Genomic DNA, 22,664 nt, shown 5'->3' with positions numbered 1-22,664 from the left:
CGTTCGGACACACCATTACGCTGTGGTGTTCCGGGTGGCGTGAGTTGCGAAACTATTCCACATTGTTTCAAATGTAGACCAAACTCGTAACTCAAATATTCTCCTCCATGATCAGATAGAAACTTTATTTTCTTGTTACGATGATTTTCAACTTTCACTCTGAAATTCTTTGAACTTTTCAAATGTTTCAGACTTATGTTTCATTAAGTAGATATACCCATATCTGCTTAAATCATCTGTGAAGGTGAGAAAATAACGATACCCGCCGCGAGCCTCACATTCATCGGACCACATACATCAGTATGTATGATTTCCAACAAATCTGTTGCTCGCTCCATAGTTCCGGAGAACGGCGTTTTAGTCATCTTGCCCATGAGGCATGGTTCGCAAGTACCAAGTGATTCATAATCAAGTGATTCCAAAAGTCCATCAGTATGGAGTTTCTTCATGCGCTTTACACCAAATATGACCCAAACGGCAGTGCCACAAATAAGTTGCACTATCATTATCAACTCTGCATCTTTTGGCTTCAACATTATGAATATGTGTATCACTACTATCGAGATTCATCAAAAATAGACCACTCTTCAAGGGTGCATGACCATAAAAGATATTACTCATATAAATAGAACAACCATTATTCTCTGATTTAAATGAATAACCGTCTCGCATCAAACAAGATCCAGATATAATGTTCATGCTCAACGCTGGCACCAAATAACAATTATTTAGGTCTAATACTAATCCCGAAGGTAGATGTAGAGGTAGCGTGCCGACTGCGATCACATCGACTTTGGAACCATTTCCCACGCGCATCGTCACCTCGTCCTTAGCCAGTGTTCGCTTAATCCGTAGTCCCTGTTTCGAGTTGCAAATATTAGCAACAGAACCAGTATCAAATACCCAGGTGCTACTGCGAGCTCTAGTAAGGTACACATCAATAACATGTATATCACATATACCTTTGTTCACCTTGCCATCCTTCTTCCAAATACTTGGGGCAGTTCCGCTTCCAGTGACCAGTCTGCTTGCAGTAGAAGCACTCAGTCTCAGGCTTAGGTCCAGACTTGGGTTTCTTCTCTGAGCAGCAACTTGCTTGCTGTTCTTCTTGAAGTTCCCCTTCCCTTTGCCCTTTTTCTTGAAACTGTGGTCTTATGACCATCAACACTTGATGCTCCTTTCTTGATCTACCTCCGCAGCCTTTAGCATTGCGAAGAGCTCGGGAATAGTGCTTATCCCTTGCATATTATAGTTCATCACGAAGCTCTTGTAGCTTGGTGGCAGTGATTGGAGAATTCTGTCAATGACGCAATCATCTGGAAGATTAACTCCCAGAATCAAGTGATTATTATACCCAGACATTTTGAGTATATGCTCACTGACAGAACTATTCTCCTCCATCTTGCAGCTATAGAACTTATTGGAGACTTCATATCTCTCAATCGGGCATTTGCTTGAAATATTAACTTCAACTCCTGGAACATCTCATATGCTCCATGACTTCAAAACGTCGTTGAAGTCCCGGTTCTAAGCCGTAAAGCATGGCACACTGAACTATCGAGTAGTCATCAGCTTTGCTCCCAGAATCAACATCGGGTTCACCCAGCAGGTTTGGCACCTGCGGTGTCCAGGACAATTCTCTGCAGATTGATAACCCACAAGTATAGGGGATCGCAACAGTTTTCGATAAGTAAGAGTGTCGAACCCAACGAGGAGCTAAAGGTAGAACAAATATTCCCTCAAGTTCTATCGACCACCGATACAACTCTACGCACGCTTGACGTTCGCTTTACCTAGAACAAGTATGAAACTAGAAGTACTTTGTAGGTGTTGTTGGATAGGTTTGCAAGATAATAAAGAGCATAAATAAAAAGTAGGGGCTGTTTAGATATCATTGAATTTGCATGAAAAGGGAAGGTGTGGAGCCTCATCTCTAGAGCAACAAGTATAATCATAACTCACGCATAATTGCCAAGCATACCACTTCAATATATGAATTTGATCCCATAATAGTTTCCCTTTTTGTGTCAAGCGATAATCCCTAAAGTATTCACGTTGATCCAACGTTACTCCCATTACATAATTGAATGGGGTTTTCTCAGGATTATTAAAGTAGTACATAATATCTTTCACATAACCAGCATCGAGGGTTTTAGGAGGTTCCCCATCTCCATGAGCAGAAAGTACACCTAATTTTTTTGGTATTTCGTGTTCCATATCCATAACTAAAGATAGAGAACAACTAAGAACAGCAAATAAAAATTACTTAGTGATAAAGCAAACAAGCACACACGAGAATATTCACCCCACGCTATTGCTCCGCAACGGCGCCAGAAAAAGGTCTTGATAACCCACAAGTATAGGGGATCGCAACAGTTTTCGATAAGTAAGAGTGTCGAACCCAACGAGGAGCTAAAGGTAGAACAAATATTCCCTCAAGTTCTATCGACCACCGATACAACTCTACGCACGCTTGACGTTCGCTTTACCTAGAACAAGTATGAAACTAGAAGTACTTTGTAGGTGTGTTGGATAGGTATGCAAGATAATAAAGAGCAAGTAAATAAAAAGTAGGGGCTGTTTAGATAAAGACACAACTAAGTTAGGTTTAGTAGAGAGTTTGTTGTTACGAGAAAGTTATTTGTCCCTAGGCAAACGATAACTGGACCGGTAATCATTATTACAATTTTATTTGAGGGAGAGGCATAAGCTAACATACTTTCTCTACTTGTATCATATGCACTTATGATTGGAACTCTAGCAAGCATCCGCAACTACTAAAGATCATTAAGGTAAAACCCAACCATAGCATTAAAGCATCAAGTCCTCTTTATCCCATACGCAAACAACCTACTTACTCGGGTCTGTGCTTCTGTTCACTCACGCCACCCACCATAAGCAAATCATAAACATATTGCAACACCCTACAGCGAGGATCCCTCACGCTTGCCCGACACAGAGAGCACCATAGGACAGCACCAATAATAAAACATGCAACTCAAACCAATCTTGATCATCAAATAGCCATTAGGACAAAACGGATCTACTCAAACATCATAGGATAGCCATACATCATAGGGAAATAATATATAGCGTTGAGCACCATGTTTAAGTAGAGATTACAACGGGTAAGAGAGAGGTTACACCACTGCATAGAGGGGGGAAGAGTTGGTGGTGAAGGCGGTGAAGTTGTTGGTGAAGATGACGGTGATGATGATGGCCCCCGGTGGCACTCTGGCGCCACCGGAAGCAAGGGGGAGAGGGCCCCTTATTCTTCTTATTCTTCCTTGACCTCCTCCCTAGATGGGAGAAGGGTTTCCCCTCTGGTCCTTGGCCTCCATGGCGTGGGAGGGGCGAGAGCCCCTCCGAGATTGGATCTGTCTCTCTGTCTCTCTCTGTTTCTGCGTTCTCCTCTGGCTCTGTTTCACCGTTTCGTGTATATATGGAGATCCATAACTCTGATTGGCTTGAAACCTTCGCCGTGATTTTTTTCTGAAAATTAGCTTTCTTGCGGCAAAAGAAGAGCGTAAACCTCCTTACGGGTGGCTCACGAGGGTAGGGGCGCGCCCCCTGCCTCGTGACCACCTTGGGCACCGTCTCGCGTGGATCTTTCTTCCGGAATTTTCCAAATATTCCAAAAAGTATCTCCATCCGTTTTTATCCCGTTTGGACTCTGTCTGATATGGATATTCTGCGAAACCAAAAACATGCAATAGACAGGAACTGGCACTGGGCGCTGGATCAATATGTTAGTCCCAAAAATAGTATAAAAAGTTGCCAAAAGTATATGAAAGTTGTAGAATATTGGCATGGAACAATCAAAAATTGTAGACACGACGGAGACGTATCATCCTCAAGTTACGGACCCAGTCCATGTAATTTCTACCATCATCTTTCAAGTTTGCTTTCTCAAGGAACGCATTAAAATTCAACGGAACAACAGCACGAGCCATCTATCTACAACAAATGTAGACATGCAAAATACTATCAGGTACTAAGTTCATGATAAATTTAAGTTCAATTAATCATATTACACAAGAACTCCCACTTAGATATACATCTCTCTAATCATCTAAGTGATCGCATGATCCAAATCAACTAAACCATAACCGGTCATCACATGAAACGGAGTAGTTTTCAATGGTGAACATCACTATGTTGATCATATCTACTATATGATTCACGCTCGACCTTTCGGTCTCAGTGTTCCAAGGCCATATCTGCATATGCTAGGCTCGTCGAGTTTAACCTGAGTATTCTGCATGTGCAAAACTGGCTTGCACCCGTTGTAGATGGACGTAGAGCTTATCACACCTGATCATCACGTGGTGTTTGGGCACGATGAACTTTGGCAACGGTGCATACTCAGGGGGAACACTTTTATCTTGAAATTTAGTGAGAGATCATCTTATAATGCTACTGTCAATCAAAGCAAAATAAGATGCATAAAACATAAACATCACATGCAATCAATATAAGTGATATGATATGGCCATCATCATCTTGTGATTGTGATCTCCATCTCCAAAGCACCGTCATGATCACCATTGTCACCGGCGCAACACCTTGATCTCCATTGTAGCATCGTTGTCGTCTCGCCAACTATTGCTTCTACGACTATCGATACCGCTTAGTGATAAAGTAAAGCAATTACAAGGCGATTGCATTGCATACAATAAAGCGACAACCATATGGCTCCTGCCAGTTGCCGATAACTCGGTTACAAAACATGATAATCTCATACAATAAAATATAGCATCATGTCTTGACCATATCACATCACAACATGCCCTGCAAAAACAAGTTAGACGTCCTCTACTTTGTTGTTGCAAGTTTTACGTGGCTACTACGGGCTGAGCAAGAACTGTTCTTACCTACGCATCAAAAACCACAACGATAGTTCGTCAAGTTAATGTTGTTTTAACCTTCTCAAGGACCGGGCGTAGCCACACTCGGTTCAACTAAAGTTGGAGAAACTGGCATCCGCCAGCCACCTGTGTGCAAAGCACGTCGGTAGAACTAGTCTCGCATAAGCGTACGCGTAATGTCGGTCCGGGCCGCTTCATCCAACAATACCGCCGAACCAAAGTATGACATGCTGGTAAGCAGTATGAATTCTATCGCCCACAACTCACTTGTGTTCTACTCGTTCATATAACATCAACGCATAAAACTTGGCACTGATACCACTGTTGGGGAACGTAGTAATTTCAAAATTTTCCTACACCAACGCAAGATCATGGTGATGCATAGCAACAAGAGGGGAGAGTGTGTCCACGTACCCTCGTAGACCGAAAGCGGAAGCATTAGCACAACGCGGTTGATGTAGTCATACGTCTTCACGATCTGGCCGATCAAGTACCGAACGCACGGCACCTCTGAGTTCTGCACACGTTCAACTCGATGACGTCCCTCAAACTCCAATACAGCCGAGCTTTGAGGGAGAGTTCCGTCAGCACGACGGCGTGGTGACGATGTTGATGTTCTACCGTCGCAGGGCTTCGCCTAAGCACCGCTACGATATTATCGAGGTGGACTATGGTGGAGAGGGGCACCGCACACGGCTAAAAGATCCAAGAGATCAATTGTTGTGTCTATGGGGTGCCCCTCTCCTCCATATATAAAGGGGGGAGGAGAGGGCCGGCCAAGGGGAGGAGGCGCACCCAAGGGGGGAGCCCTACTCCCACCGGGAGTAGGAATCCTCCTTTTCCTATTTGGAGAGGGAGAGGGAAGGAAGAGGAAGGAGGGAGGAAGGAAAGGGGGGCGGCCCCCTGATAACCCACAAGTATAGGGGATCGCAACAGTTTTCGAGGGTACAGTATTCAACCCAAATTTATTGATTCGACACAAGGGGAGCCAAAGAATATTCTCAAGTATTAGCAGCTGAGTTGTCAATTCAACCACACCTGGAAACTTAATATCTGCAGCAAAGTGTTTAGTAGCAAAGTAATATGATAGTAGTGGTAACGGTAGCAAAAGTAATGTTTTCGGTATTTTGTAGTGATGATAGCAATAGCAACGGAAAAGTAAATAAGCGAAGAACAATATATGTTTTTCGAGAACTATATAGACATGACCGAGACATGTCTCCGGTCAATAACCAATAGCGGAACCTGGATGCTCATATTGGCTCCTACATATTCTATGAAGATCTTTATCGGTCAAAACGCATAACAACATACGTTTTTCCCTTTGTTGTCGGTATGTTACTTGCCCGAGATTCGATCGTCGGTATCTCAATACCTAGTTCAATCTCGTTACCGGCAAGTCTCTTTACTCGTTCCGTAATACATCATCCCGCAACTAACTCATTAGTTGCAATGCTTGCAATGCTTGCAAGGCTCAAGTGATGTGTATTACCGACTGGGCCCAGAGATACCTCTCCGACAATAGGAGTGACAAATCCTAATCTCGAAATACGCCAACCCAACAAGTACCTTCGGAGACACCTATAGAGCACCTTTATAATCACCCAGTTACGTTGTGACGTTTGGTAGCACATAAAGTGTTCCTCCGGTAAATGGGAGTTGCATAATCTCATAGTCATAGGAACATGTATAAGTCATGAAGAAAGCAATAGCAACATACTAAACGATCAAGTGCTAAGCTAACGGAATGGGTCAAGTCAATCACATCATTCTCCTAATGATGTGATCACGTTAATCAAATGACAACTCTTTGTCTATGGCTAGGAAACATAACCATCTTTGATCAGCGAGCTAGTCAAGTAGAGGCATACTAGTGACACTCTGTTTGTCTATGTATTCACACATGTATCATGTTTCCGGTTAATACAATTCTAGCATGAATAATAAACTTTTATCATGATATAAGGGAAATAAATAATAACTTGAAAGTGCAACTATCCCTAGGTGGTTTTGGTAATTCATAACAACATATAGCTCATTGAGCTAATGCTATTCCAAGATGATTATTTCAGGAAAGCTCAATGATTGGCATGGCATGGATGTGAAAGTGGAACCCTCAAAATGCTAAGGACAAAGGATTGGCTCAAGCTCAAAAGCTCAAGACTCTTCATTTTATATTTTAGTGATCCAAGATCACATTGAGTCTTTAGGAAAAGCCAATACTATCAAGGAGGGATGAGGTGTTGCTTAATGAGCCTCTTGCTTCATGTGCTTAATGATATGCTCCAAAAACCCTCAACTACTTTCCCATATCCACATATGACCTAAACCCTAAGCCAAACTCGGTCCTACCAATTCTTCCTATCCGGCGCCACCGAGTTTCACTTGTCATTAGCCACTGCCAAACCCTAGCAATTCGGTTCTACCGATAGGGATCTCGGTCTCACCGAGATGGGGTTGCAAACTCTCTGTTTCCCTTTCGTAACTTTTCGGTATCACCGAAAGAGCGAATCGGTCCCACCGAGATTGCAATGTAAACTCAGTGTTTCCCCTTTGTAACTTTTCGGTCTCACCGAGTTCCACTCGGTCCCACCAAAAGAGCAAATCGGTCCCACCGAGTTTGCCTGACCAACTCTCTGGTTAGCTAATTACCAAATTCGGTCTCACCGAGTTTGTGTAATCGTTCTCACCGAGATTACGTTATGCCCAAACCCTAACCATATCGGTCCTACCGAGTTGCATGTCAGTCCCACCGAAAATCACTAACGGTCACTAGGTTTACATTTTCGGTCCGACCGAGCTTATTGATTCGGTCCCACCGAGATTGGAAAACTGTGTAACGGTTGGATTTTGTGTGGAGGCTATATATACCCCTCCACCTCCTTCTCATTCCGTGAGAGCCATCAGAACACACACACCATTCCAACTCATATGTTCTGAGAGAGAACCACCTACTCATGTGTTGAGACCAAGATATTCCATTCCTACCATATGAATCTTGATCTCTAGCCTTCCCAAGTTGCTTTCCACTCAAATCTTCTTTCCACCAAATCCAAATCCTATGAGAGAGAGTTGAGTGTTGGGGAGACTATCATTTGAAGCACAAGAGCAAGGAGTTCATTACCTGCACACCATTTGTTACTTCTTGGAGAGTGGTGTCTCCTAGATTGGCTAGGTGTCACTTGGGAGCCTCCGACAAGATTGTGGAGTTGAACCAAGGAGTTTGTAAGGGCAAGGAGATCGCCTACTTCGTGAAGATCTACCGCTAGTGAGGCAAGTCCTGTGTGGGCGATGGCCATGGTGGGATAGACAAGGTTGCTTCTTCGTGGACCCTTTGTGGGTGGTTGCTTCTTCGTGGACCCTTCGTGGGTGGAGCCCTGTGTGGACTCACGCAACCGTTACCCTTGGGTGGAGCCCTGTGTGAACTCGCGCAACCGTTACCCTTCGTGGGTTGAAGTCTCCATCAACGTGGATGTAGGATAGCACCACCTATCCGAACCACGGGAAAAACATCCGTGTCTCCAATTGCGTTTGAATTCTCCAAAACCTTCCCTTTACATTCTTGCAAGTTGCATGCTTTACTTTCCGCTGCCTATATACTCTTTGCATGCTTGCTTGAATTATGTGATGATTGCTTGACTTGTCCTAAATTAGCTAAAATCTGCCAAGAACTAAAATTGGGAAAAGGTTAAGTTTTTATTTGGTCAAGTAGTCTAATCACCCCCCTCTAGACATACTTTCGATCCTACATAACTTTATTATTGCCTCTAGGGCATATTTCCTTCACTGATTGAGATGAGAAAAGCTGATATGAACTCGACCTGTCTTGTTTTTGTAAATATGATTAGTTCATCGTTCCTGATTCAGCCTACTATGAATGAAACATGTTTGCAATGACAATTAGAGATTATAGTTGCTTATGCTATGCTTAATTTGCTAGGAGTTTATAATGGTTTACCTTGCGTGCCAACATGTTATTAAAATGGTTGTGATGTGGTATGATAGGGTGGTATCCTCCTTTGAACGATTCGAGTTGCTTGACTTGGCACATGTTCAGGCATGTAGTTGAAACAAAGTCAACATAGCCTTGTAACGCCCGGAGACCGTTGCGCCAGGTGTCTTCCAGTTATTCATTGTTGTTGGCTTGTCTTTTGTTTGCGTGTTGCATTCTTGCCATGTCATCATCCGCATTGCATCTTCATGTTTTCAAAAACTTGCATCCGTCCGGGTTCCCCAGTTCCGTCGGTTGTCCGTTCTGAGCCCAACCACACTTGCACGCGCCCGCGGCACATCCGAAATATTATTTTATAAGTGGCTGGAAAATGTTCTCGGAATGGGTTGAAATTTGGCATGCGGTGTTGTTATGTTGTCAGTAGGTCGCCTGCCAAATTTCATCGCATTCGGAGTCCGTTTGACGCCCCATCGGTTAACTATAGCGGCATTATAGCCGGTCATACGTCGGACGTTTTCGGTCTCCGGAAACAGTTGCCGGGCCTCTCTCTCTCCTCTCTTCTTAGTCTATCTCTCTAGCACAGCCCACCTAACCCCTCCTTGCACAGTGCACCGACCCCCTCGAGTGCGCGTCCGAAGCTGTCCCGATCCCGACCCGAGCAGTCATGACCGATGGGTCCGGATCATCCCCAAACATCCCTAAAATGTCACCGTTTTCTTATTTGGACTTCCTAGTCTATTTTTCTTGACTGCTCGATTTTAATTGAAGGGACGGATTAGCCCCTAAACTCTCTCTCTTTCCTTATATAATATTCCCTAGTCTAAATCTGGACAAAACCCTAACTTTTAGGGGCTTGTCCCATTCCCCCGCCGCCACCTTCCAAATCGTCATCGGGATCCTCCCAGATCCAATCGAGCCAACCCAGAGTTGCCCCGCTCAAATCCCGCAGCCTCGATCCCAGCCTCCCGCAAGCAGAGCCCCGCTTCTCCCGTGCGCCTCCTCTGCTCGCACCTCATCGGAGTTACAAGCACCGCTGCAGCAAGCCAGCAACAACTCCAGGCCGGCGAACCTTAACGTCGAGCACCAGCAGGAACTGCTCGTCGCGCCCCCTCGTTTTCCTTTCTCTCCCTTCCCCTGGTTCTTCTCTTCTCTGAGCGTGATGTCTCCCTCTTCTCTGGTTCACAGGAACGCCATGGCCTTGGAGCTTCACCACCGTCCCGTCTCTTGGATCCGTTGCGCCTCAGGTCATCCAAGGCCTTCCTCGCCCGGATACGCCCAGCTCCGCCGCCTCCCTCGCTCCAGCTCTGCCGCTGCTTGCGTCTTCGCCAAGACCTGTCGCTGCCACGCCTACATCGCCTGGAGACGCCACGCCCTGTCCTGCTCCCGTTGACCGAGCTCGACCCTGCCTCCGGCTAGATTGGACTCCCCAAGGCCGGATCCGCCCGTCCGCTTCATCTCCGCCGTTTCGTCAGAGTTCCCCGCCGTCGCCAAGTCCCTGCGCCCCTACCCTGTTTCTGCCTCGTCCTCATTCAAACAGAGGACGAGCAATCCCTTGTCGTCGCATTGACCGCAGCAAACCCGCGCCTGGGTCGTGTCTTGCGCGAGGCCAGCAGCAAGGCCCAGCTCCTTCCACGTCCCCGCACGGCCCAGTCCGCCCGGTCCAGCCTCTGCACCAGCGGGCCATGGCCCAGTGGTGAGCCTCCTAGGAGCCCCTTTGCCCATGTGCGCTGTTGGGCCAGTCAGATTCGGCCCACATATGTTTTTTTACAGATCTGCGAATTTAATTATTATTCCAGAGAGACCGGTTTTACAGAAAACCCCCTGTCGTTTATGCATTTAATAACTCACAAACGGTGCATCATATTAAAACAAATTATATATGTAAAATTCTTAGAACTTTGTTTAGATTAATAATTTGCAACTTTCAACTATGTTTAAAATGTTTAAACTGCTGTTTGCATTAATTTGCTCCTATGCCATGCTAAAATGCTTTAATTCATAACTAAATAACTGTAGCTCCAAATTTAATAAACTTTATATGTAATTGGGGTAGAAAAATGCCTAGTTTAACATGGTGTACTTGCTTTGCATGTTTAACAACTCTAAAATATGGTTTATGGCAGAACAGTACCAAATCTAATATATGCTCATGAGGTTTTTTCCGGACTTGTTGCTTGTTGTTTCGGCCTCATTTAAACTTGCCTAGATGTGTAGTTTACTTTTGCTTCACCCCTTGTCATGCTAACAAACATTTAATGTTGTTGAGTACTTAAAGGGGAGAGAACTAAATAATTGTTGTGGTGTTTCGTCAATTGCATATTGAGCTCCACTTAACTTGTAGTTTTGCTTGTGCATTTTGTCATGCCATGCTTCTTTAAACCGTACATGCATCATACTTGGTTGTGCATCATGCCTTGATTATGTGATGGTTGTTTACTATGTTGTTTGCTTCTTTCCGGTGTTGCTTCTTTGGGTTAGTTCCGATAATGTCGTGTTTGTGAGGATCCGTTCGACTACGTCCATTTGTCTTTTTCATGGACTCGTTCTTCTTCCTTGCGGGATCTCACGCAAGATGACCATACCCTCAAAATCACTTCTATCTTTGCTTGCTAGTTGCTCGCTCTATTGCTATGCTGCGATATGATACGTCTCCAATGTATCTATAATTTTTGATTGCTCCATGCTATATTATCTACTGTTTTGGGCATTATTGGGCTTTATTATCCACTTTTATATTATTTTTGGGACTAACCTATTAACCGGAGGCCCATCCCAGATTTGCTGTTTTATGCCTATTTCAGTGTTTTGAAGAAAAGGAATATCAGACGGAGTCAAAACGGAACGAAATCAACTAGAGAAGTTATTTTTGGAACGAAAGCCACCCTATGGACTTGGACCCCACGTCAAGGAAGGAAGGAGGAGCTCACGAGGGTAGGGGTGCGCCCACCCCCCTGGGGTGCGCCCCCCTGCCTCGTGGGGCCCTCGTGGCTCCCCTAACGTGCTTCTTCTGCCTATATAACTCAATATACCCTAAAACTTCCAGAATGGAGAATAGATCGGGAGTTCCGCCACCAGAAGCCTCCGTAGCAACCGAAAACCAATCTAGACCCGTTCCGGCACCCTGTTGGAGGGGGAATCCTTCTCCGGTGGCCATCTTCATCATCCCGGTGCTCTCCATGACGAGGAGGGAGTAGTTCTCCCTCGGGGCTGAGGGTATGTACCAGTAGCTATGTGTTTGATCTCTCTCTCTCTCTCTCGTGTTCTTGAGGTGATACGATCATGATGTATCACGAGCTTTGCTATTATATTTGGATCCTATGATGTTTCTTCCCCCCTCTACTCTCTTGTAATGAATTGAGTTTTCCCCTTGAAGTAATCTTATCGGATTGAGTCTTTAAAGATTTGAGAACACTTGATGTATGTCTTGCCGTGGATATCTATGGTGACAATGGGATATCACGTGATTCACTTGATGTATGTTTTGGTGATCAACTTGCGGGTTCCGCCCATGAAGCTATGCATAGGGGTTGGCACACGTTTTCGTCGTGATTCTGCGGTAGAAACTTTGGGGCACTCTTTGAGGTCCTTTGTGTTGGTTGAATAGATGAATCTGAGATTGTGTGATGCATATCATATAATCATGCCCACGGATACTTGAGGTGACATTGGAGTATCTAGGTGACATTAGGGTTTTGGTTGATTTGTATCTTAAGGTGTTATTCTAGTACGAACTCTAGGGCTGTTTGTGACACTTATAGGAATAGCCCAACGGATTGATTGGAAAGAATAACTTTGAGGTGGTTTCGTACCCTACCATAATCTCTTCGTTCGTTCTCCGCTATTAGTGACTTTGGAGTGACTCTTTGTTGCATGTTGAGGGATAGTTTTATGATCCAATTATGTTAGTATTGTTGAGAGGACTTACACTAGAGAAAGTATGAACCCTAGGCCTTGTTTCCTAGCATTGTAATACCGTTTACGCTCACTTTATCACTTGTTACCTTGTTTTTTTTATATTTTCAGATTACAGATACCTTTATCTACCATCCATATTGCACTTGTATCACCATCTCTTCGCCGAACTAGTGCACCTATACAATTTACCATTGTATTGGGTGTGTTGGGGACATAAGAGACTCTTTGTTATTTGGTTGCAGGGTTGCTTGAGAGAGACCATCTTCATCCTACGCCTCCTACGGATTGATAAACCTTAGGTCATCCACTTGAGGGAAATTTGCTACTGTCCTACAAACCTCTGCACTTGGAGGCCCAACAACGTCTACAAGAAGAAGGTTGTGTAGTAGACATCACAATACCTACCACTTGCTATAACATGCCTCCCATATTGCCATGTCAAGCCTCTAACCCACCTTTCCTAGCAAACCGTTGTTTGGCTATGTTACCGCTTTTGCTCAACCCCTCTTATAGCGTTGCTAGTTGCAGGTGAAGATGAAGTTTGTTCCATGTTGGGACATGGATATTGTTGGGGTATCATTATTATATCTCTTATTTATATTAATGCATCTATATACTTGGTAAAGGGTGGAAGGCTCGGCCTTATGCCTGGTGTTTTGTTCCACTCTTGCCGCCCTAGTTTCCGTCATACCGATGTTATGTTCCTTGATTTTGCGTTCCTTACACGGTTGGGTGTTATGGGGACCCCTTGATAGTTCGCTTTGAATAAAACACCTCCAGCAAGGCCCAACCTTGGTTTTACCATTTGCCTCACCACCACCTACTTTTCCCTTGGGATTCGTGCTCCCGAGGGTCATCTTTATTTTAACCCCCCCCCCCTGGGCCAGTGCTTCTCTAAGTGTTGGTTCGAAACAGAGCCACTTGCAGCGCCACCTTGGGGAAACTTGAGGGTTGGTTTTAGTTGTATGTAATGTTCATCCGGTGTTGCCCTGAGAACGAGATATGTGCAGCTCCTATCGGGATGTCGGCGCATCGGGCGGTCTTACTGGTCTTGTTTTACCATTGTCGAAATGTCTTGTAACCGGGATTCCGAGTCTGATCGGGTCTTCCTGGGAGAAGGAATATCCCTCGTTGACCGTGAGAGCTTGTGATGGGCTAAGTTGGGACACCCCTGCTGGGTTTTGAACTTTCGAAAGCCGTGCCCGCGGTTATGGGCAGATGGGAATTTGTTAATATCCGGTTGTAGAGAACTTGACACTTAACTTAATTAAAATGAATCAACCGCGTGTGTAGCCGTGATGGTCTCTTTCCGGCGGAGTCCAGGAAGTGAACATGGTTCTTGTGTTATGCTTGAATGTAAGTAGTTTCGGGATCACTTCTAGTTCACGACCGTGCATTGCTTCTCTTCTCTCTCTCTTTTGCGTAAGTTAGCCACCATATATGCTAGTGCTTGCTGCAGCTCTACCTCACTACCTTTTCCTACCCATAAGTTTAAATAGTCTTGATCTCACGGGTGTGAGATTGCTGAGTCCTCGTGGCTCACAGATACTTCCAAACAGTTGCAGATGCCGATGATGCCAGTGCAGGTGACGCAATCGGGCTCAAGTGGGAGCTCGATGGAGATCTTGTTCGTTGTGTTGTTTCGTTTCCTATTGATCAGTAGAGGAGCCCAGTTGGGGCGATCGGGGATCTAGCATTTGGGGTTGTCTTTCTTTATTTTGGTTCCGTAGTCGGACCTTGATTGTATTCTGGATGATGTATGATATTTTATGTATTGTGTGAAGTGGCGATCGTAAGCCAACTCTTTATCCCTTTCTTATTCAGTACATGGGATGTGTAAAGATTACCCCTCTTGCGACATGCCTACCATGCGGTTATGCCTCTAAGTCGTGCTCCGACACGTGGGAGATATAGCCGCATTGTGGGTGTTACAAGCCTCTACGATATTTATGTTCATGGTGAATTATATCCTACTCATGCTTGCATTCGGTGTTGATTAATTTTAATGCATGTTCATGACTGTTGTCGCTCTCTAGCTAGTCGCTTCCCAGTCTCTTTCTAGCCTTCACTTGTACTAAGCGGGAATACTGGTTGTGCATCCAACTCCATAAACCCCAAAGTTATTCCATATGAGTCCTCCATACCTTCCTATATACGGTATCTACCTACCGTTCCAAGTAAATTTGTATGTGCCAAACTCTAAACCTTCAAATTAACATTCTGTTTTGTATGCTTGAATAGCTCATGTATCAACTAGGGCTGTCTGTATCTTCCATGCTAGGCGGGTTATTCTCAAGAGGAGTGGACTCCGCTCCTCACTCACGAGAAAATGGCTGGTCACCGGGATGCCCAGTCCCATGCTCAAATCAAATCAAAATAATTGCAAACAAAACTCCCCCAGGATTGTTGTTAGTTGGAGGCACCCGTTGTTTCGGGCAAGCCATGGATTGATGCTTGTTGGTGGTGGGGGAGTATAAACTTTACCATTCTGCTTGGGAACCGCCTATAATGTGTGTAGCATGGAAGATGTCGAGATCTCTCAGTTGTGATGTTGACAATGAAAATATACCACTCAAAATATTATTAATCTCTATTTTAAAATCGAGCTCTGGCACCTCTACAAATCCCTGCTTCCCTCTGCGAAGGGCCTATCTATTTACTTTTTGTTGAGTCATCATCCTCTTATTAAAAAGCACCAATTGGAGAGCACCGCTGTCATTTGCATGTATTATCGTTAGTTTACATTGAGTATGACTTGACTGGATCTCTTTTACCATGAATTACAATGTCTAGTCAGTCCTTGATCCTTAAAGGTGCTCTGCATTTATGTTTTGCGGTCTCAGAAAGGGCTAGCGAGATACCATCTTGTTATATCATATTATGATCGTTTTGAGAAACTGTTGTCATCCGAGATTTATTATTATTGCTCGCTAGTTGATTATGCCATTGATATGAGTAAACATGAGACCTAAATGTTATTGCGAATGTGTTTAGTTCATAATCTTTGCTGAAAACTTGAATGCTGGCTTTACATATTTACAACAATAAGAGCAAACAGAGTTTGTAAAAGTTTTTCTTTATCACTTTCAGTTTATCAACTGAATTGCTTGAGGATAAGCAAAGGTTTAACCTTGTGGGAGTTGATACGTCTCCGTCATATCTACTTTTCCAAACACTTTTGCCCTTGTTTTGGACTCTAACTTGCATAATTTGAATGGAACTAACCCGGACTGATGATGTTTTCACCAGAATTGCCATGGTGTTATTTTTGTGCAGAAATAAAAGTTCTCGGAATGACCTGAAAATAAATGGAGATTATTTTTGGAAGATGTAAAAAATACTGGAAGAAGAATCCACGTCAGGGGCCCCACACCCTGTCCATGAGGGTGGGGGGCGCGCCTACCCCCCTGGGCGCGCCCCCCTGACTCGTGGGCCCCCTGATGATCCACCGACGTCCATCTTGACTCCATATATTCACTTTCGGGGAGAAAAAAAAGAGAGACGGATTCATCGCGTTTTACGATACGGAGCCGCTGCCAAGCCCTAAACTCTCTCGGGAGGGCTGATCTGGAGTCCGTTGGGGCTCCGGAGAGGGGAATCCATCGCCATCATCATCATCATCAACCTTCCTCCATCACCAATTTCCTGATGCTCACCGCCGTGCGTGAGTAATTCCATCGTAGGCTTGCTGGACGGTGATGGGTTGGATGAGATTTATCATGTAAACGAGTTAGTTTTGTTAGGGTTTGATCCCTAGTATCCACTATGTTATGAGATTGATGTTGCTATGACTTTGCTATGCTTAATGCTTGTCACTAGGGCCCGAGTGCCATTATTTCAGATCTGAACCTATTATGTTTTCATGAATATATGTGAGTTCTTGATCCTATCTTGCAAGTCTATAGTCACTTATTATGTGTTATGATCCGTTAACCCCGAAGTGACAATAATCGGGATACTTACCGGTGATGACCGTAGTTTGAGGAGTTCATATATTCACTATGTGTTAATGCTTTGGTCCGGTACTCTATTAAAAGGAGGCCTTAATATCCCATAGTTTCCAATAGGACCCCGCTGCCACGGGAGGGTAGGACAAAAGATGTCATGCAAGTTCTTTTCCATAAGCACGTATGACTATATTCGGAATACATGCGTACATTACATTGATGAACTGGAGCTAGTTCTGTGTCACCCTATATTATAACTGTTGCATGATTAATCGCATCCGACATAATTATCCATCACTGATCCATTGCCTACGAGCTTTTCATATATTGTGCTTCGCTTATTTACTTTTCCATTGCTATTATTACAATCACTATAAAACCCAAAATATTACTTTTGCTACCATTACTACTATTATCATATTACTTTGTTACTAAACACTTTGCTGCAGATGTTAAGTTTCTAGGTGTGATTGAATTGACAACTCAGCTCCTAATACTTGAGAATATTTTTGGCTCCCCTTGTGTCGAATCAATAAATTTGGGTTGAATATTCTACCCTCAAAAACTGTTGCAATCCCCTATACTTGTGGGTTATCATATATATATATATATATTCCATTTTCTATCTGTTTTTGTATACTAATTTGAATCTAGTTGTTATCATCCACATATACAGAATGGAAAGCATATATACACACATTGAAACAGAACATATAAGAAAGGAAAACAGAGTACACACATTGAAACAGAGCAATACTATGATTGTTGTGAATACATAGCTATCCACGTCGAAATGACTTTTCAAAATAAAATGCGCCCATGAGACCATGACCAGCAGCCCTTGCCTATGGTAGCTCTTGGCTCTGTTTGAATTCGTGCAGGCATTCGTCCAAGCGGTCGACACGCTCATAGTACATCTGGAGCGTGATCTCGAGCTCCAAGTTGGCTATTTCGTCGAATATCACCAGCTCGAGAATGTGACAGCCATGTTCCTCTACTACGCCCAGGTGGACACCTGGGCCAAGGAGGCGGTCGAGCCTACGGACCAGCGCGTTGGCATCCAGCGGGCCGCGGACTAGGCGAACGGCGGCACCCATGCGAACGGCGCGGCGGGTGTCCGGTGCAAGTACGGCGTGGCCGGCCTCTGGTGCAAGTACAACGCTGAGGGCCTCTGCCCACTCCTGGCGAGGAATGGGGATACTGACCGGACGTGTACCCAGCTGCGACGCCGTGTTAACAGCAGGCAAGCGCCGATGGATCCGCTCTTGCTGTGCGGCGCGCCGCGCCTCTCGCTCTGCGGCGCTCCAACGGTCTCGCCGTGCGTCGAGCCGCAGCCTATCGTCACGGACGCTCCTAGCTTCCTCTGCAGCGCGCCATCGATCATGTTGTGCGGCGAGCTGCAGCCTATCGGCGCTAACATGCCTATCTTGATCCGCGGCGCTCAAGCGCCATGTGCCAAAGGTCTGCTCAACCCTGGCGATGACGCGCATCATGGCGTCGTCCATCGCGTTGCTGGGGAGCGCCTCGGCCTCGACGGACCGTGGCGCCTGCTCGTTTTCCTCGTCGACGAGGTTGATGGCAGAGGCGACGCTTTGGTGGGTTGGCATGCTTGGAAAAGGTGGATGTGCTACAGGCTGCGCTTGTCGCCTCCGTGCGCCGCGCGCCGCCTATGCATAATATCGCTGGGTGGCGGGAAACAGGTGAGGAAATGGCGGGAAATGGTGGCATGTGCATAAAACTCCATCAATTAATGGAAACTTAGCATAGAAGGAACATCGAGCTAGCACAAGAAGGAGATGATGATTAGATGAACATGGACCACACTAGGGAACCGTTTCTGTTATTATCGGTATTCGCACACATTTCTGATTACAGACCTGTTTGCCGCGTATCACACACATCTTTCTATATTGAATTGTTTCTGTTCTCTTGTCTAAACGCAAACAGTTCATTCAAGTGAACAGCATGCCGTATATCGCACACACCTTCATCTGGCTGCCCGTTTCTTTTGTGTTGCCTAATCACAAACAGTTCATCCGAGTGAACCGTATGCTGTATATTGCACACACCTTCATCTGGCTGCCCGTTTCTTTGTTCCTCCTCATCGCAAATAGTTAATTGAGTTGAATTGTATGCCCTATATCACACACGCAACGAAAATCTGAACCGTGTTTGATGTATCCTCCATCGCAAATGTTTTGCACCTTTTTGATGGGTTTTTTACAGCACCGTCTGTGATTATGGCATCGCACACAGCTTCGTCGAAGAGTCTCTGATCGTAGTGTCACGTTAGCAACATCCTGTAGTAGTGTTAGGTGGGACACAAATCTTCCACACGACAGTTATATATACATGCATAACCCCTCTCAAATTAATGATACTATAAAGGGAACTAGTTGAATACTGACCTTTACTATCTATTTGTTAGATTTCAATGTCTTATTTTTGACAATGTTGTTTGCAGTTTGTTCTAATTCATACCATTTATACATCATAGGGATGGATAAAATTGTTCTGAATGTCAGATTCAGATGTGCCCATCCCAAACTTTTGGAATAACACGGTCTTCCTCTCATTGGAGAGATGGTAAACATCCCAAAAACTGATCAACTAGAGCGGAAGTACCAAACTAGCTATCTTCACAGAATCTCACTTTCTATCCATCACCTACCGCCCATCTGAAACCAAATTTAATGGCTTTGGCGACAGCTCAAACCCCTTACCAAAAGACAGAGGTGTTGAGGGAGGAGCAAGTGAGTATATTAGGAGAGCTAGTGTTATATTTGCTATCTAAAAATTGCTTCCGGAGTTTTCCATCCTCCTGATTATTCCTTTTGAGCCAAGATCCTAGTAAGCACATGTTAATATATTTTCTAAGTTTGGTATGCCAAGCCCACCAAATCCCCTTTTCATGCAAATCATCCCCAGGTTAGCTAAGTGGAGTTTTTTATGCCCCTTAAAGTAATTCCATAAGAAGTGAGCCATTTTGGTATGAACTAAATCTGAAGTCCACTTAGAGAATTTCAAAAAGGATAGCAGATATATAGGGATACTAGGTAAACAAGCTTTGATGGGGATCATTCCCCCTGTAAGAGAGAAGTTTTCCCCTCCACCCAGCTATTCTATTCCAGACCTTACCAATTAGAATTGGACATCCACTCTCCTAAACTTATCATAATAAAGTGGGATAGCTTGCTATTTAATGGGAAAATTTCCAACATGGCAACCAGAAACACTAGCAAAAAGGGATGTATCCTCATGATTCGTACCAATTAGCACTATTTCACTTTTGGAATAATTGATTCTCATGACAGATACCTTCTCAAAATAGGGCAAGACCCATTTTATGTGTCCACTGTAGCTACATTATTTTCAAGAAATATGATGGTGTTATCTCCATATTGTAGGCACAGACACAAGAGGGGTCATATAGAGGGACACTGGCACATGACCAACTCAGAAATGTAGCTTTGCTAAGCATCTTGGTCAAAACATGTACCACTAAGTTAAACAAAAATAGAGAGGGGTCCCTTTGTCTCAGTTCTTTGACAGTCATAAAAAACTGGCCGAAATGAAAATTTGGCTTGACAACCACACACCCTCCGTGAGTAATATCTAGTGGATCCATATCATCCATTTGGGGATAATAGCCCTTTTATATTAGATCAACAAAAAATTCTAGGTTTTCCTTTCAAAACCTTTCTCATAGTCAAGATTGAAAACTAAACTAGTTCCATGACTACAATGAATAGAGTGTCGCACCTCATGAGTAGTCACTACACTCACAATGATATACCTACCTTTAAATAAAGTAGTTTGGTTACCAGCTATCAGTCTATGAAGAATGAGAGCAAGCTTATTATTCGAAACCTTAGTAAAGATTTTAAAGATGTAGTTAAGCGGACTAATAGGTCAAAATTTCTTCATATTAACAACATATACCTATTTTGGGATCAGAGTAATGAAAAATAATTTAGCCCATAGATGTCCATTTTTCCTTTATGGAAGTCTGAGAAAAGCAAATAATGTCAGTTATAATTGAATCCCAAAAGTGCTGGTAAAAAAAGAACAGACCATCAGGTCCAGGAGTTCCATCAGTATAGGATTCAAAGCAACCTTTTTGACTTGTTGTTCTGACAAAGCAGCCCGAAGGAGAACATTTTCTTCTTGAGACACTTCCTCTTTCATTACCGAGGAAATCATGGTTAAGATCAAAACTATTTCTTTTTAAACATAGAATAAAACTTATGGAAGACTTGGCCACATATGGCATATCAATTGTGTTTGTCACTACTCTAATATGGCACTCTGGTTGGTGAATAGAAGTTCTCCTCCTCCTTTCATTAGCTACAACATTAAAAATATGATGTATTCCTATCTCCTTTTACGTCTCTATCCCTAGATCTATGCTTTGTTTTAACTTCTTACTTGAGCCAAATCCTTTGTATTTTTTACATGGAATTGTTTAAGTCTAGCTTATTCTCTAGTAGAGTTCAGCAGTTTTGTATTTGACCTCAAATTTATCATGCTCTTCCATCAAACATTTCTTAAGTTTCGTAATATCAACCTCTATGTTTTTACTCCATGCTTTAGTGACCTTCGTAATTTTTTGTAAGTTTGGCCTGCCATATATCATGTTTATTCAATTTTTCTCAATCAGAGGTTTAAAATCCACCCTCAATAGCCACCATTTTTCAAATATATAGGTATCAGGTCTAGGATTAGTTCAAACTCTATAATCCCAAATGATAGGAGTGGGATCAGTACCAATCTTAGGTAGAGGTATGGATGAAGACAAGGGAAAATTCCATCTAATTCAGTATTACAAAAGAGCATATCCATAGTAGACACGATCAAGTCACTCTGATTATTAGCCCAAGTGTATTGTCTATTAGACATTTTAATATCTAGCAGGCTCCAAATTTCAACCCAACAGTTAAACTTATCACACCACTTGTGATCCACTACACCACTACTATTGTCCTTCTTCTAGCACAACAGCATGAAGTTTGCAAATAAACTCTTCTTTGCCCCCATCATATGGAGAGCCATAAAATGTAATGATTCTAATATTGATATATAATTTATTATATATTCATGCTACTTTTAAATCATTATTGCATAATTTTTTCACAATTTTATATCGACCAGTGTGCGTTGTTGTTTTTTGCATGTTTTTGTACTTTCTATAAAAACACCACAAACACAGGAAAAAATTAGAAACAAATATGTCGCGGGAATCTAGATCAAGACAAAGCCAGAGGCATTTGGGGTCACTAGGGGGAGCTCCCTGGTCCCTAGCTAGCGGCCTGGGGCTAGGGTGTGAGGAGGGGGCGCATGGCCCCCATGGAACTCCTTTTCACTTCAACACCCATGCCTTTATAAACTCCTAACCCATAAATTATTTATCGAGGATATTTTACGCCGATGCCACCTCCTATTCCACGATGATCCAATCAGGAGGAATTTTTCTATACACTATAGGAGGGGGAAATCATCGTTGGAGCTATCCTCATCAACCTTGTTTGTCATCATGTCCATGTGTAAGTAGTCCTCCTTGGACTATGAGTTCATAACACTAGCTAGATGTCATCATCTCTTCTTTGTTCTTCAATAGAATGACCACATCAGAAGTCTAACATGATTGTAATCCATCTGATATTATAAATGGTGGGTTTGTTATGGTTTAATTAAATGTCACTTTATGACCCGATTTATATTTGGTTTATTTTGAATTCATACGAGTTCGTTTTGCATGATATGGGCATATATGCTCTCTGATTTATTACTCTTTGCATTGGCCATTTTGACATGAATGATCTACAAGAGGGAGTTGTGCCAGCTGGGTTTAAATTTGCGAGTAGCCTATCTAAGTGACAGAAAGATAAAAAGACGTTCACTATGTTATTGTCACTAATGGTAAAAACATAGTTGCTTATAGTTGCCTCGATGAAGAGCTGGAGATAAAAAATAATATATTAT

This window comes from Triticum urartu, chromosome 2, assembly GCF_003073215.2.
Source record: "Triticum urartu cultivar G1812 chromosome 2, Tu2.1, whole genome shotgun sequence".
NCBI classification, from domain to species: Eukaryota; Viridiplantae; Streptophyta; class Magnoliopsida; order Poales; family Poaceae; genus Triticum; species Triticum urartu.
Note: the sequence above shows the minus strand (reverse complement) of the source record.